The sequence below is a fragment of the Cherax quadricarinatus genome, chromosome 54, assembly GCF_038502225.1.
Source record: "Cherax quadricarinatus isolate ZL_2023a chromosome 54, ASM3850222v1, whole genome shotgun sequence".
NCBI classification, from domain to species: domain Eukaryota; kingdom Metazoa; phylum Arthropoda; class Malacostraca; order Decapoda; family Parastacidae; genus Cherax; species Cherax quadricarinatus.
The window spans coordinates 4,838,726-4,856,713 of record NC_091345.1 but is presented as its reverse complement, the minus strand read 5'-3'; the positions used below and the strand labels follow the sequence as shown (position 1 = coordinate 4,856,713).

The following is a 17,988-nucleotide window of genomic DNA, read 5'->3' as shown; positions in this document are numbered from 1 at the left end:
GAAGATAACGGCTCTGGCAAAGAATTGCACAGTATATGAAAGTCGGTAAAGAATTTTATGGATGTGTTTGAAAGATGACAATGTTTGTAATAAAAATGCAAACTAATTACAGTGGAGAAGGAAACTGCATAATTTCAAAATAAATCTGTCAATGGATTTCAATACCTGGTACAGGAGGTATTAAAGAAAGCTAAATTTTAAGGGCATTAGAAATCCTGAAACCTTAATGGTACAGTCTACACATTCCGTAAGTGTTGAGTTAGCTCATGCTACAGTGATCAAAATGCAATTAAAATGTTACATAAACATGCATGTTCCACCAAACTCTCATCAGGCAAACACAAATGTAGAGTAAATGATTTCCAGCAACACCAGTAACACAAATTTAAAGAGCAAATACTCACACACTACAAGTAAACAAAAAGCTAAAGAATGCACAGTACAGGTCAGCCATCACTATTCCAGCATCATTGGGACCTGTAGTGTGCCGGATTAGAGAGTGGTTAGGTTGGAATACACTTAATTAACCTATCAACAGAGACTTTCTGCTATATCTTCCTCATTTTCATCACTGCTTTCTCCTCCACTGGCTTGCTGCTGTGGATTTACAACCATCTGCACAATTTCTGAGTCAGTATAATGATGAAATCTGAAATTATGCTAGCCAAAATTAGTGCCAGATTACTGATGGAACCGGATAACTGATTGCCGGATTAGTGGTGACCGACCTATATAATCATTCCAGCAAAAACAAATGCAGCAAGTAAAAAAAAAAATGGAGTGGAACAAGCACCACCACTTGACAGGGACTTCAGCACTGGCCTTGGTGAAGTGCAAACATCTTGCTCTACCCCTCCCCTAAGCATTAGGAACAAATTTTCTCAATTCTCTCCCAAGGATACTTGGCTTCATCATGCTCTGCTCACTGAGCAGTTGATCAGGTTGCAATATAGCAGCACTGTTTTGCTTCTCTAAGGATTTCACCAACTGCAGGGGTAATCTAATCACCAATGGAGATGAACTGTGACGTTTGGCAGGGTTTAGACAGAGGGTTTATTTAACCTGCTCAATTCCCAGCCATATCTTGGCAATATTTCCTCGCCATATACAATAAGATTGGTGATGGCATCTGGAAGATAGGGAGGAGGAGAGAGGGAGTTGGGGTTAGTGTTTGGAAGGAGAATCCCCCTCCATGAGGACTTCAGGAAAAGCCCTCTCTGGGGTTACTTCCCTTCTCTGTCTTTTAATGCCACTAGGACCAGCTTGAGAGTCACTGGACCCCTGTCTCACAAAATAACTGTCCACAGTCCTCTGTTTCTGGCACCTCTTTAACATTTCCTTAAAATGGGACATGGTTCTGTCACTGAACTTGTTGCAAAGATGGCTTGTTTCAGCTTGCTCAGGGTGGTACTTCTGCACAAACATTTGGACATCATTCCACTTGACACAAATCTCCTTAATCTATGAAGAAGGCACCTCATCCACTCCCTATATTAACACCTTTCGCAACATCAACTTCCTTGATTTGTTCTTTCTTTGACAGGATAGAACCGATGGTCGACTTGTTTTTCCCATACATCCTGGCAAGCTCAAGAAGTCTCACACCACTCTCATACTTCTGTATTATTTCCTTCTTCACATCTGTGATGTTTCTCACTTTCTTTACCACAGGGGTACCACTAGCAAGTTTCTTTGGGCCCATGGCAGCTTATTTCACAGTCCCACAAGCACTAAACACAACGAAATAATCGTAAAATGCATGAATGAGACCGCAGGTTAGTGTTCACTCAAGCATAAACAAAGCTAGACTGCTCACAGCGCCTGCGTGGGGACGCGGACAGAGCGGGCGGCAGATAGGTCCCGTACCCGGCGGTCCGAAAATAGGGACTCGTTCGATAATAGGGACACAGTTTGTCCAAAAAAATGGTCCTATTTTCAAAACGTTCAATATGTGATACATTCGATTTTTGAGGTTCCACTGTAGTCATTACAAAAACGTGATGTTGATATTCAGTAGTGAGGTTCGACTTACGTCCATTTCAACTTACGACTGATTGGTCGGAACCGAGCTCGGTCGTAAGTCGGATGGTACCTGTAATTGGTCATACCCATACAATAATAGAATTTAATCAATTCTTAAGACAATACCACACATTATTTTGTAAAATATTTCAAATCTGAATACAGGCATCATGAAAAAAGTCTATACAGTCTATACAGGCAGGTCCCACTTCTACTGCAAGTTAGGTTATGGGCTACTGCTGTAAAACAAAAATCACTCTAAAGTGAAACACAGCCTTTTATCACTTTCATATGCATATACAAGCCTGATAACATGTTTACAATATCATCAAGTGAGCAACAGTTTTAGGCCTAAAAATGTATATACAGTACACACATTACTTAAAATATTTTTGTCCTTAGCTTATAGTGAGTGGTGAATATATGTACTGTAGGAAGTCTGAATAAATGAAGAATGGGTATATGTAATTGAAAACTGCTGTATTAGTGAAGCTCTATAAAGCAGAGGCTCCTTGTATCTGTAAATTCCTCAACATTACTTGCTGTGGGAATTTGATATATATCTCTAGAATTAACATGTAATTAGGTTTGGTTGCCCCCTTAAAAAAATTTAGGTATACAGTGATACCTCTCATATCTGGCCTACGTATATGGGCTGAGATCAGTTTGGAAATACGGAGTTTCAGGATATGCGAGGGGGAAAAAATGCGCATCCATACCATCATATCGCCATCCATGCCCCGTCATATCGCCATCGGCGACAGCACTGCAGGTTTAAAAAACGAGTCCAATGTCATCTGGTGGTGGGACCAGACACTCTGGGCTCTAATAACAGCCTCCCGGATTTCACGAATCACAGGACCATAACTTTTCAAATAGACTATGGACAGTGGATGCTCCAAATACTCCAAAAGTGTTTTGGCACCTGCCCTTGCTGCTGAAGTTTTTGGTCTTGGAGGCATTGGGTCGTCGTTGATGTTGTCACTTTTGGAATGTTTCATGTGCAACATTGATTCTGCAATCTCTGCATCCGTCAGAGATTGCACACCATGGTCATCTTCATCACACACTAGCCAGTCATGCACATTGTCTTCTGTAGTTTTTTCCCCAGCCTTGGACCAACCTGCATCCATGTGCGACAATCTTTTTCTTTTTTTCTAGAGTAAGCACATTCCTAGCCCTCTTTGGTGCCATACGCAAGATAGCTATATCAAAACACAGCTGTAATAATCCTAAAAGGAAGATGAAAAGCGCAGCTCCTAGTGGCCAACCGGTACACTAAAGTGCGTGCCAATTTTGATTCAGCCTTCTGCTCTATCCGAACGGCTGTTTGGACGTTTCGGTAATAATTTTAGAATTTTGCCCTTTCCCAGGGCCTGTTCAGATACTGGCGAGGTTCGGATAATGGCAGGCCGGATATGCAAAGTATCAATGTAATGTAGTTTTATTAATAGAACCTGTTGAACTCTTACTCACTTAACTAAATTAACTTCAGAGTATATACATACTGCCCGAAATATGAAGTTCCAACACGATACATGAGGGTAACTGGAAAGATATTATATTTATCTTCTAAAATACATTTATTAAGTGAAACAATCACCAACAGAATCTGTAAAAACAAATCACTATTTTTGTACATAAGAAAAGATAAGCACCATGAGCAATTTTAAATACATCCTCTCGTCACCTAACGGAGTTCCGTTCCTAAGACCACGTCGTTAAATGAATTCATCGCTAAGTGAGGAGCATACTATAATGATAGTGAGTTTGCGTCAATCATCTTTGATACTGTTTTAATGTCCCCTTTGCACCATTTATAACATTTCTGGTACATTTGCAAATGTTTAGACAGTACTGTACTGTATATTGAAATAAACAGAATAGAGAAAATCAGCTCTAATATACATTATTTAGTTATGAATACTGGTCAGAGAGCCTGTCCCCAAGTCTGAGGTGTAGGTAAACGAGCATGTTTCTAAGTGAGGAGAGGTTGTACTATCATAACATTTTACTTTAGTAATTTTAACTTTCACAATATTTATCCTGTTTTCTGTACAATGTACAAGAATTGTGATACTTTCACAAATTGTGATGATGATGATTGTTTCAGCAAAACCATCACTATCAAAATCTGTGATATTAAACTGGAATGTATTTTAGAAATTAAAAGTTTTTCCTGTCAGCCACATGTATATCAGACTGTACTTGACATGCAATTTCCATTACTAACACATCCCAAAATAAAAGATCAAACTTGCATCTATAAAATTAACAAAAATCTTCCCCACTCCTTCTAGAGTTCCAGATTTAGTTCTCAATCTAGTGTTTACCCAGTAAGAGTAGACATTATAAAATTCATATTTGCTCGAGGCTTCAAAGGGCTGATACATGAGCAGCTGTACACATCTATCCCCTGGATTTCTACAGTTGTTATTGATTAATTTTGTCTGCAAGATAAATATTGACTTTTGCAGCTGTTGGTTCTTGCTTCAAACTCTGGGTAAAATACTGACAATTAAGGGTATTCACAGCATGGATAATTATGTACCTTCTACATGTTGATACAGTACTCGTATATGAGAAAGATATTTACAGATACAAGAGAATGACTTAAAAAAAGAACTGTGGCACATATATAGACCTGAAAGTGATTTAAGTGATCATGAGATTAGCAAGATCATAACAATGATCAATAGTCTTCCAAGATATACAGTGGACCCCCGGTTTACGATATTATTTCATTCCAGAAGTATGTTCAGGTGCCATTACTGAACGAATTTGTTCCCATAAGGAATATTGTGAATTAGATTAGTCCATTTCAGACCCCCAAACATACACGTACAAACGCACTTACATAAATACACTTACATAATTGGTCGCATTGGGAGCTGATCGTAAACCGGGGGTCCACTGTATACATCATGAACATTAAAATTATATAAAATACTAAAATACCCTAAATCAGGTTTCAGTATTAGTTTGCTTTTATATTTGACATATATAATTAATACATTATAATATCAGGCTTAAATATGTTCTGAAAAATCAGCTGAAACTCACTCCCCTGAAAGTGGCAAGCATTGTACCACCAGACTCACTAATTGAAGGGTTAATTATATAATATAAAAGTTATGATACTCATTACTGACAGCACAAAGTTATTAGTTGAAATAAAGTATTACAGCATATTCATATGGTCAACACTAAACCAACAGGGGGTCAAACAGTGCCAGGAAAAAATGGGAGGCAATCAGGTTCGATACAAGAAACCTTCAATTTAAATGACTTTGAAAATAAGGGGCAAAATTTGCTGGATTAACGGATTTTCGACCAATAGGCTAAGGCCTTGGTTACAAAATGTCCATTATTGTTACAATCACGGCAAAACAATTTCATCTTTTTCCATTTCCACCACATTTCACATTACTGGCCATCTCCCCTATTAGTCTGTAAAATAATGGTTGAATAAGCACAAAACTTAGCTAAATTTTATCTGTGTATAAATCAAACATTTAGCAAATATTCAAGAGAGAATGATCTTGAATTGCACTTCAAATTGAGCCTATCAATAATGTCCAGGTTTTACCCAAACCCTTGTAGGGTTTGGGTAAAACCTGGACATACATTCATTTGATACATAAATTATACATACATTTATGTATCATAAATGAATGTATAATTGACATATTCTGTGTAAAATATTTGGTCATTCTAGATAAGCAGATGAGTCTGGCCAGTAAATATATGGGTGAAGTATGGATGGAAACTTATGACAAGCCATGACAGGATTCTTCTACCCAAGAGAATACACTTAATACTCCACTCCAGCTCTAGCTCTGTCTACACAATATACCTACAACAGCATCCCCTTCCCCATTACACCTCAGGACATTCTTGAAGCCTCCTTGTTATCTTGTAGCTCAGTGAAAGTGCCTTCAATAGCACCCGGATGAGTTACAAAGTATGAGAAAGTTTTCTAAACAAAGGGAAATAAACAAATACATACACTAACATTTGTTGTCACTGTTACTTAGCAATAACTAGATGTAGGAGTTAGTCGACTGTTGTGGGTTGTATCAATGGAAATAAGCGGAACTGCTTAGTCAGTGTGTGATATTAACCCTCCAGTTTATCTGAGTTATTACCTCCAGGGTTAATAACCCAAATGAATTCTTCTTCATCGCATGATAATACATTTCATTACATAATGTACGAAACTCATCGTGTGTGATAGATAGCAGAAATATAACTAGCCTTTCTTCCCAACATGTAACTGTCAGAGAGAGTAGGGAAGCAGCACACTGTTGATGTACCCGATACTATTTTTAAGTAATAAAAAAAAAAGTGTCTCCTCACTGCCAACAATGATCTCCAAGCACTAACCTATGTTGCTACCTTGTTTGTCTGCCTGTGTCTTCCCAGGTCCTCCTCGTGATGGTTATCTCACTGGTGTGTTCATGCCACAACTACTCGTCTGTGTGGACCTTCTGACGCCCATAGAGAGATGTAGCAGCCACTGACACTAGTGTCAATTGAGGACCTTGGTAGATCCTTATTACTAACCCTTGTTGCTGGTGGCTGCCTCAGTAACAACAACACTGGCTCAGCTGATCAATCTTCACACTAGTCATGGAGATACACAATAAAACATTAATATATCGCTAGCATTTATTCTGTCTAACGTGTTTATAAGTATGTCGATTTTTCTTTATCGCTTGGATAATAATTTCTTTTATTAATTTCGAATGTGAAAGTATTATAAGATACTTCCATTTTTACCTCTCGTTGTAAGGAGAGTAATTCTCAATCACAGAAAATTGAGATGAAAACATACTCTGACATTTTCTGTGATGACGCAGTCCAGAGGTTCATGGTAAGCTTTAGTAAGTAAGTGTACTCACCTATTTGTACTCACCTATTTGTGGTTGCAGGGGTCGATTCACAGCTCTTGGCCCCGCCTCTTCGCTGATTGCTACTAGGTCCTCTCTCTCCCTGCCCCATGAGCTCTATCATACCTCGCCTTAAAACTATGTATGGTTCCTGCCTCCACTACATCACTTTCTAGGCTATTCCATGGCCTGACTACTCTATGACTGAAGAAATACTTCCTAACATCCCTTTGATTCATCTGAGTCTTCAACTTCCAATTGTGACCTCTTGTGTCTGTGTCCCATCTCTGGAACATCCCGTCTTTGTCCACCTTGTCTATTCCGCGCAGTATTTTATATGTCGTTATCATGTCTCCCGTGACCCTCCTGTCCTCCAGTGTCGTCAGGCCGATTTCCCTCAACATTTCTTCGTAGGACAATCCCCGTAGCTCTGGGACTAGTCTTGTTGCAAACCTTTGGACTTTCTCTAATTTTTTGACGTGCTTGACTAGGTGTGGATTCCAAACTGGTGCTGCATACTCCAGTATGGGCCTGACGTAGATGGTATACAGTCTTAAACGAATCCTTACTGAGGTGTCGGAACGCTATCCGTAGGTTTGCCAGGCGCCCGTATGCTGCAGCAGTTATCTGATTGATGTGCGCCTCAGGAGATATGCTCGGTTTTATACTCACCCCCAGATCTTTTTCCTTGAGTGAGGTTTGCAGTCTTTGGCCATCTAAACTATATTGTGTCTGCGGTCTTCTTTGCCCCTCCCCAATCTTCATGACTTTGCATTTGGCAGGGTTAAAATCAAGGAGCCAGTTGTTGGACCAGGCTTGTAGCCTGTCCAGGTCTCTTTGTAGTCCTGCCTGATCCTCGTCCGATTTGATTCTTCTCATTAACTTCACATCATCTGTAAACAAGGACACTTCTGAGTCTATCCCTTCCGTTATGTCGTTCACATATACCAAGAACAGCACAGGTCCTAGGACTGACCCCTGTGGAACCCCGCTTGTCACAGGCGCCCACTCTGACACCTCGTCGCGTACCATGACTCGTTGTTGCCTCCCTGTCAGATATTCTCTGATCCATTGCAGTGCCTTTCCTGTTATGTGTGCCTGGTCCTCTAGCTTTTGCAGTAACCTCTTGTGAGGAACTGTGTCGAAGGCCTTCTTGCAGTCCAAAAATATGCAGTCGATCCACCCCTCTCTCTCTTGTCTTACTTCTGTCACCTTGTCATAAAACTCTAGTAGGTTTGTGACACAGGATTTTCCTTCCCTGAAACCGTGCTGGTTGTCAATTATACACTTGTTTCTTTCCAGGTGCCCCACCACTCTCCTCCTGATGATCTTCTCCATGACCTTGCATACTATACACGTTAGTGATACAGGTCTGTAGTTTAGTGTCTTCAGGTAAGTAAGTTTATTCAGGTATACACAGGTGTATATTAAGATAAGTACAACTATCATATAAATTACCTAAGACAACCCAAAAAAAGGTCACTGTTCACTCCACAGTTTTACGCTTTTACGGTCTATTTCACAATTATACACTGATGGCAATAAATACATCTTAACAAAAATATTAATGTTATGTTGTCCAGAAGAGACCTTCTGCAATTATTACACGGAAATCAATTGTTAATAAAATCAGCAAAAGGAAAAGTGAAATAAATGGGAACATTCCTTTAAACAAAATTTACCATCGTTCAAAGTTTGATGCCACTCCAACGAGTCATTCTTCAGTTATTGCTTGGGGTTCACAGGTGCCAAATTTATTAAGTGTGTCAGAAAATTGTGAAATCTACATCTACGAAGAGCTAACTTACTGGGAAGATGCGTCAGTCTTTAAATATTAAAGAAGTCCAAAGAGATATATTTCAATTATTTCACAGATAAAAAAATCAGAATTTTTAAAAAATTAAAAAATTGTGACCTAAACACTTCATTAACACTCCCAGACTTCTTCTAAATAGAATGCCATTAGTGTTATAAGTTTAAAACCGATCAAACGAAGTAATAAAAATCCTAAACTTCTCTTAAGATATATCAGTGCTGAAAGTCTGTAGCCGATCAGATGAGGCATTCCTGAGTAATATTTAAGGAAATGAAAAATCAGGAAGTCTGCTGGCATGTCTGTACATGCCAACACACTTAAGAGTACATCAGGGTTGAAAATCTGAAAATGATTAGACGAGGCGTTCTCAATTTAAAACGAAAAACTTGGAAGAGTGATAATTCGAAGAATCACTTTCTAGTGTTCTTCCCAGGAGACCTCAACAAAAGCTACAGTGAACAAACAGTGTTACAACAGACACAAGTCACCACCAGCACACACCAACAACAAGCAACAGTAACAAACAATAAAAAAAAATTACTGACGACTCCGGTATAAACTCTCACAAAAATTCCTCCTTGTTTAGTTAGGATAATTAAGGAAGTGGGAGGAGGAGGTTGGAAGACCATGGGGCGGTGGAAGGAGAGGGGGAGGGATGTCATTACCAGTCGACTGTCAACGGCTTAATTACTCTTTATCTCCTTCCTTCATCTTCTCCTCTCTCATTCCATTTCCCTTCCCTCTTCCGTTTCTCTCCCTTCCTTCTTACCATCTCCTGCCCCTTCCTCCACCCCTCCCTTCTTCCTCCCCCTTTTCCATATTTCTTTATCTACTACCCTTCCCCAACCTCCTCCTCCTCCTCATCTCTTTCTTTCCCTCAGTTCTTGTCATCTCCCTCCATCGTCTCTCGCTTTATCCACTACCTACTTCTCTTCCTTCCTTCCTTCCTTCCTCCCGTCTTTGCACATTTCCTTATATTTTTGCATTATTCTCAACTTCGTTATTCACTGCTCGTTGTCTCCAGCTTCCTTCCTTCAGCTACAGCTTCCTTCTTTCATCTGCAACTTCCTTCCTTCATCTGCAGCTTCCTTCTTTCATCTATAACTTCCTTTCTTCATCTGCAACTTCCTTCCTTCATCTGCAGCTTCCTTCCTTCATCTGCAACTCCCTTCCTTCATCTGCAGCTTCATTCCTTCAGCTGCCGCTTCTTTCTTTCCTTCATTCATCAATGTTTTTTCCACATCCTACTCATTTCTGAATATTTACATCTTGCTTATCCCTCCATCCCGTCCCGTCATCCATCTACTCATGAGTCATCCATCATGAATCAATCAGCCATAATCTTAACAATAAACTGACTCCAACACACCGGCACTCTCCCAATGAGGTAGGTCGACGCAACAGTGAAATCACATTCACCTCGAATCAGTCACTGTCTTTCCAGAAGCATGTTGACATTACTGTTCAGATGAACCTCTGAACTGCAACATCCTCCTCCTCCTCCGGGGCTCAAGTCCGGCTGACCGGTGTTTCCTGAATTCATGAGTCCAACAGCACGCCATGTCACTAAGACTGCTGCTTGCCTCCACTCCGATCCAGCACGCTCATACTAGTCCAGCACTTATTCACTTAATATAATTCATAGTCTTTCATTCATTCGTCTAACTATTGCACCTTAAGCCACCCTTAAACAAAAACAAGTTTTATTTCTTATAAGAAAAAGATATGTAAGTAAACAAACTTTCATCGGAGGAAATTAATAATCTTGTAATGACACGAAAATCACTCACTACGAAAGCAAAAGACTTGGCAGACGATGCAACATCCCCCCAATGAAAAACAGGGGTGTCACTAGCACGTTAAGAGACCATACAATAAGTGTCAGGGGCCCGAGACTGTTCAACTGTCTCCCAGCATACATAAGGGGGATTACCAACAGATCCCTGGCAGTCTTCAAGCTGGCACTGGACAAGCACCTAAAGTCGGTTCCTTATCAGCCGGGCTGTGGCTCGTACGTTGGTTTGCGTGCAGCCAGCAGTAACAGCCTGGTTGATCAGGCTCTGATCCACCAGGAGGCCTGGTCACAGACCGGGCCGCGGGGGCGTTGACCCCCGGAACTCTCTCCAGGTAAACTCCAGGTAAACACGGAAAAGATTTGAACTCACAAATTCAGTGTCTACTCCGGTATGGAAGTATTGGTTTTAAGCGTCTGATGTATCGTTTTGGCCTCTTATAAAATATATCAAGCTGTGTGGAGAGAGGGTCCCTGGTCTGAGTAAATATTCCTCATCATAAACTGTCAGGTTGATTTGATTTGGAAACTCTGTGAGCATTTCCTTGACACGCTCTACTGCAGTAACATCTGGAAACTTGCCAATGTGCATATCGTAGTTGAGAAGCACATCTTTATACTGGGACAGTTCAGAGCTGGTAACTAGATCGAGAAGGTGAGTACGTGTTATCCACGTGATATCTCCCTACTTGGCCAGCTTCACCTTTGTGACTTGGCCTTTCTTGGCTCCTGAAATTCTCAAATAATAAAAAAATTCTTTTTGAACAGGCCCATTCTCAGAGTCCGGGTCTCCAGGAACAAGTGATGGTAACTTCCCAAGTACACAATGATCCATTCTCCTGTTTAATAGCTTTATCTTCAATCAAAAAAACGTGTGAAAGAGTGAGTGAGCAGCCAAGAAGATGGACTCACATGTATCTCCTTGAATTAAACATTAACAGTGTATTCCGCCTCCATTTAAGTTACAATATGAAAATTTTGTAATATAGTGATGATGAACCCGATACTGTCATTCTGCAGGTGATGAGAAGTAGTGATGATGAGTAGTGGTGATGAGAGGTAGTGATGATGAGTAGTGGTGATGAGAGGTAGTGATGATGAGTAGTGGTGATGAGAGATAATGGTGATGAGAGGTAGTGATGATGAGTAGTAGTGATGATAGTGAAGATGAGTAGTGGTGATGAGAGGTAGTGATGACAGTGGTGATGAGAGGTAATGGTGATGATAGTGATGATGAGTAGTGGTGATGAGATTTAATGGTTATGAGTAGTGATGAGAGTGGTTATGAGTAGTGATGATGATAGGTAGTGGTGATGAGACTTGGTGGTTGTGAGTAGTGGTGATGATGAGAGGTGATGCTTGCTGCTTGGCACTTGCTCCTCTCTAGTGCCCTGCCATCGCTGGTTCAGCGCATCAGCAGGTTGATGAATTAGACACTTGTCTTGCACAAGTGTCTAATTCATCAACACAGTTTTAGAAAGGGAACAACTAACTCAAAAGAGACCTAGGAGAGGATGATAAAAATTAGCAAATGTACGAACGGTTTTCAGAAACCCGAACACGAATTGCTTTAGAGAGCAGCTGACCACCTCCCTAGGAAGAATCTCGACAAGTATTGCAGTGCGACTGAGGCGGGCCAGATAACTGGAGCTCAACATCTACCATCTCATCTAGGTAAATACTCGGACATAGACACCCAGAGCCCTCTGGGTAGAAGTTAAGAAAGAGATATAGGAAAGATTAGCAGCATCTCAAGATATTAAAACACTTGGGCTTAAAATATTAATAGAGAACTGCAGAGTAGAAGCTAAAAGTTCAGAAAGACACCAGGAGAGGTCAGTGTCTTCAGGGAGAAGCGTGTTGAGCTGTGAGACTGACGCTGCAGTGGCAAGTTTTGTGCGGACAAGTGGAGCAACACTTAAGGGGCAGCTGTGGAGAGTGAGAAGTTTTGTGAGGACTACTGGAGCAGCACTTAAGGGGCAGCTGCTGGAGAGTGACAAGTTTTGTGACAACTTGAGCAACGCTTAAGTGGCCGCTGCTGGAGAGTGACAAGTTTTGTGAGGACAGCTGAAGCATCACTCAAGTGGCTGCTGCTGGAGAGTGTCAAGTTTTGTAAGGACAACTTGAGCAACACTTAAGTGGCCGCTGCTGGAGAGTGGCAAGTTTTGTGAGGACAACTGAAGCATCACTCAAGTGGCTGCTGCTGGAGAGTGTCAAGTTTTGTAAGGACAACTTGAGCAACACTTAAGTGGCCGCTGCTGGAGAGTGGCAAGTTTTGTGAGGACAATACACAAATAACCCGCACATAAAAGACAGAAGCTTACGACGACGTTTCGGTCCGACTTGGTCCAAGTCGGACCGAAACGTCGTCGTAAGCTTCTGTCTTTTATGTGCGGGTTATTTGTGTATCGTTCCAGTCACGGTATTGTGCCTTTTTGTTATTTATTTGTGAGGACAACTTGAGCAACACTTAAGTGGCCGCTGCTGGAGAGTGGCAAGTTTTGTGAGGACAACTAGAGCAGCACTTAAGTGGCCGCTGCTCAAGTATGACAAGTTCTGTGAGGACAAGTGGAGCAACACTTAAGTGGTGGCACCGTAACAGCCACAGTATAATCTTAGTTGTGGTTATGACACAACTTGGCTCACTGTATTGACTCTGGCTCCTCCAGCTACATCTTAACTTTCTCAAAGTTGTCAAATCAAATCTTCTTCGTTACGGCCCAACTTAGGCTGTAATACATTTTTTTTTTCTTGTTCGGTGGGCCTGCCCGCTAGTCCATTATAATTCTTTCCCTCTCTTTTCCTGTCTTCCTTACTCTTTCTTTTCATTTTTCTCTCTGGGGTGACCTAGTTTGCCCTACCTACAAATTTCGCTAGAGTTCCGAAGTGCATTACGTGGAGTGTATGGCTGCTTTAGTTAGTGTTATAAAAGCTGTTGGGGCGAGGTACCATGTTAAAATTTACAGTATTTTGTATCCCAGTGTTACAGTGTTCCAACCCGCAATTCAGTATTGTTCATTTGTCGAAAGTAGTTTACTGAACAATAGATTCGTATTTGTAAGGTTTACCCTAACTCATACATGGAACACAACTCACTAAACTCTATATTTTACTTACAAATATGTTTTTAATTCGTAAGTTTTTAATTCGTAAAGTTTAATTCGTAAGCTTTTAATTCGTAAAGATTAAAAAAACTAGATGTATTTTGGTCGCTTTGCCACATGAGAAAGATATCCCATATTTGATAACCCCTCCCCAGGCCTGTGTACTTAAGTGTAAGCGATAGGAATAGTAGAGAGTGAGGCGTAAGTTTCTAATACACTTAAATATTAGCTTAGAAAATTAATGCGAATATGAAGTCATTAATAAGTTTTCAATATTTCAATCTGCAGCGAACTTTCAAAAGGCCTTGTACTCGCTTACGAGCCTCCCACATCAGTAGTCCTCAACACAGCCTCCCACATCAGTAGTCCTCAACACAGCCTCCCACATCAGTAGTCCTCAACACAGCCTCCCATATCAGTAGTCCTCAACACAGCCTCCCACATCAGTAGTCCTCAACACAGCCTCCCACATCAGTAGTCCTCAACACAGCCTCCCACATCAGTAGTCCTCAACACAGCCTCCCACATCAGTAGTCCTCAACACAGCCTCCCACATCAGTAGTCCTCAACACAGCCTCCCACATCAGTAGTCCTCAACACAGCCTCCCACATCAGTAGTCCTCAACACAGCCTCCCACATCAGTAGTCCTCAACACAGCCTCCCACATCAGTAGTCCTCAACACAGCCTCCCACATCAGTAGTCCTCAACACAGCCTCCCACATCAGTAGTCCTCAACACAGCCTCCCACATCAGTAGTCTTCAACACAGCCTCCCACATCAGTAGTCTTCAACACAGCCTCCCACATCAGTAGTCCTCAACACAGCCTCCCACATCAGTAGTCTTCAACACAGCCTCAAACATCAGTAGTCCTCAACACAGCCTCCCACATCAGTAGTCTTCAACACAGCCTCCCACATCAGTAGTCTTCAACACAGCCTCCCACATCAGTAGTCCTCAACACAGCCTCCCACATCAGTAGTCCTCAACACACCCTCCTACATCAGTAGTCCTCAACACAGCCTCCCACATCAGTAGTCTTCAACACAGCCTCCCACATCAGTAGTCCTCAACACAGCCTCCCACATCAGTAGTCTTCAACACAGCCTCCCGCATCAGTAGTCTTCAACACAGCCTCCCACATCAGTAGTCCTCAACACAGCCTCCCACATCAGTAGTCCTCAACACACCCTCCCACATCAGTAGTCCTTAACACAGCCTCCCACATCAGTAGTCTTCAACACAGCCTCCCACATCAGTAGTCCTCAACACAGCCTCCCACATCAGTAGTCCTCAACACAGCCTCCCACATCAGTAGCCCTCAACACAGCCTCCCATATCAGTAGTCCTCAACACAGCCTCCCACATCAGTAGTCCTCAACACAGCCTCCCACATCAGTAGTCCTCAACACAGCCTCCCACATCAGTAGTCCTCAACACAGCCTCCCACATCAGTAGCCCTCAACACAGCCTCCCACATCAGTAGCCCTCAACACAGCCTCCCACATCAGTAGCCCTCAACATAGCCTCCCACATCAGTAGTCCTCAACACAGCCTCCTGAAGATACTCTCAAAAGCATGACGTTAATTTAGGTTATACATTATAAAATAATACTGAACATGCTTAGGGATAGACAGAACGTAATTATATTATGTAAGTTAGTAAGTAAACAGAAGTGGTAAAGAGTTATCATAGGGGAAAATATTACTTATGTGCTGTAGCTAATAGATTTTTAACAACTGTCATTTGTCTGGTTTGTTGTTGTTGTGTTTCGGCTTTACTCCAGGACGTGTGGCAGTAGCTAGTGAGTTAGTGTGGGATACCTAGCAGTCTCTCAGCGTAGCATAGAGACTTTTTACTGGCGAAAGAGAGGAAAGCAGAGTTGAGTTTATCGTGGGTAGTACTGGTAGCCCCATGAAGTCTTTAATTGTTTAACAGGCGTCGTAATCAGTGACACACTTGTAGCATGTGTAAAACTCTAGTCAATACTACTGCTTACTCTAGAAAAAAAATCAGTGATGTTTTGGAACGACACTTTGTGTACTGCGTACTCTGCGTTGGGCGTACTCTGCTTACTGCTTACTCGATGCTAATTACAACCTAAATTCTGCCTCACGGGACTCAATGAGAGGGTGGTATCTCTGAGAGAGGAACCAATGAGGGGTTATAGAATTACGAGCCATCCTGACAAAAAAAAAATAAAAGCCTTAATGATGACCTAGTCATAATATGATATAATGAGGTCAAATACGAAGTGTATTTAAGCTATATTAAATTCTTAAGTATCATCCAGTTATATTACACATAACTATAAGCTCCAGTAACTAATATCGTCTATAAACTATCATTGAAAATGTTTATACATAAATTTTGCAAATAGACCGGGAAATCTACATAATTTTCCACAACAATACTAATTGTATTTTCACATTGTATATTTAGAATTTAAAATAACTGGAAAACATACAAAAGAAGATGTAATGGGTCATAGCAGGTCTGGGACACTTGTCCTGGCGAATATTATACATATATACCATGTTATACATATATACATATGCATATATATTATACATATATAAATATACATATATAAGAGAGAACATTTTGAAAGATCTTCGTTACGCAGAGCATAACCCAGGGAAGCCCACTGAAGTCTAACAAAGTGATTTATTCTCAGTAATAACCTACATGGTTGATCTGTACATTTTGACCCTCTTCTTGGGATCCTCTTCATCTCTTAAGAGAATCCCAGGAGGTCGAAATATATAGATTATTTAACCCTCTGTGTTTCTGTCTTCATTATTCAGCATTAACAAGTGTTCACTGCACTTTAGTTATGCAAAGTGACGTCGATGAAGACTCAATTTATACTGCCCCGGGTCTTATTTTGTTTCGGTTTATCTACCTGTTTGATAACCATGTCCCTCGTGACAGTAATATTACTTAATTTGTTTTCTGAGTAATTCATAATAATAATAATAATAATAATAATAATTAATTGCTAAGATATCTTTATGTTTTCTTGTATAAAGACTGACAAGAAATAGCCATTAAAAAGAGAACATATGTCCTGCTCATGTATACTGCCTCTGTGTGCCTAACAGTAAGTAGGTACCTGGGTGTTAGGGACTGAAGTGGGTGGCAGCCCAGGGAAGAGGGAAATACGCCAATGGAAATAATCCAGACAATCTGAAGACGCGGCTTTATTCAGTTACCGTGATTGTCTCACCTTCCTCGTCCACTGTATGAGCTTAACAGACTGAACCAAACTAAGTTAGAGAGCTCTAACACACACACACACACACACACACACACACACACACACACACACACACACACACACACACACACACACACACACACACACACACACACACACACACACACACACACACACACACACACACACACACACACACACACACACACACTCTGGGGGGACAGACCAGATGGGGACACCAGCAAGGAATACACCAACAAGTGTTGGACGACATACATACAGATGAGGAGGAGGTGAAGAAACTGCTAAGGGACATCGATACCTCAAAGGCAATGGGACCAGACAACATCTCCCCGTGGGTCCTTAGAGAGGGAGCAGATATGTTGTGAGTGCCACTTACCACAATCTTCAACACATCCCTGGAAACTGGGCAACTACCTGAGGTATGGAAGACGGCAAATGTAGTTCCCATTTTTAAAAAAGGAGACAGAAAAGAGGCACTAAACTATAGACCTGTGTCATTGACGTGTATAGTATGCAAAATTATGGAGAAGATTATCAGGAGGAGAGTGGTGGAGCACCTGGAACGGAACAGGAGTATAAATGCCAACCAGCAAATCCTGTGTCACAAACCTTCTGGAGTTTTATGATAAAATAACAGAAGTAAGACAAGAGAGAGAGGGGTGGGTTGATTGCATCTTCTTGGACTGCAAGAAGGCCTTTGACACAGTTCCTCACAAGAGATTAGTGCAGAAGCTAGAGCATCAGGCGCATATAACAGGAAGGGCACTGCAATGGATCAGAGAATACCTGACAGGGAGGCAACAACGAGTCATGGTACGTAATGATGTATCACAGTGGGCACCTGTGACGAGCGGGGTCCCACAGGGGTCGGTCCTAGGACCAGTGCTATTTTTGGTATATGTGAACGACATGACGGAAGGGTTAGACTCAGAAGTGTCCCTGTTTGCAGATGATGTGAAGTTAATGAGGAGAATTAAATCTGATGAGGACCAGGCAGGACTTCAAAGAGACCTGGACAGACTGGACACCTGGTCCAGCAAATGGCTTCTCGAATTTAATCCTGCCAAATGCAAAGTCATGAAGATAGGGGAAGGGCACAGAAGACCACAGACAGAGT

General features: G+C 41.4%; 1 protein-coding gene across 5 annotated transcripts in view; it reads right to left on the bottom strand.

Moving 5' to 3' along the window:
* Window positions 1-6,647, bottom strand: part of Ucp4A (Uncoupling protein 4A) — a 206,368-nt gene extending 199,721 nt beyond the window's left edge. For 2 of the 5 annotated variants that reach the window (XM_053791655.2, XM_053791654.2), the window contains exon 1: window positions 6,409-6,647. The gene's annotated coding sequence lies outside the window, so the exon portion shown is untranslated. The remainder of the gene's footprint in view (window positions 1-6,408) is intronic. The other 3 variants (XM_053791656.2, XM_053791657.2, XM_053791660.2) reach the window with 3 other exon arrangements.
* Window positions 6,648-17,988: the final 11,341 nt, after the last annotated feature.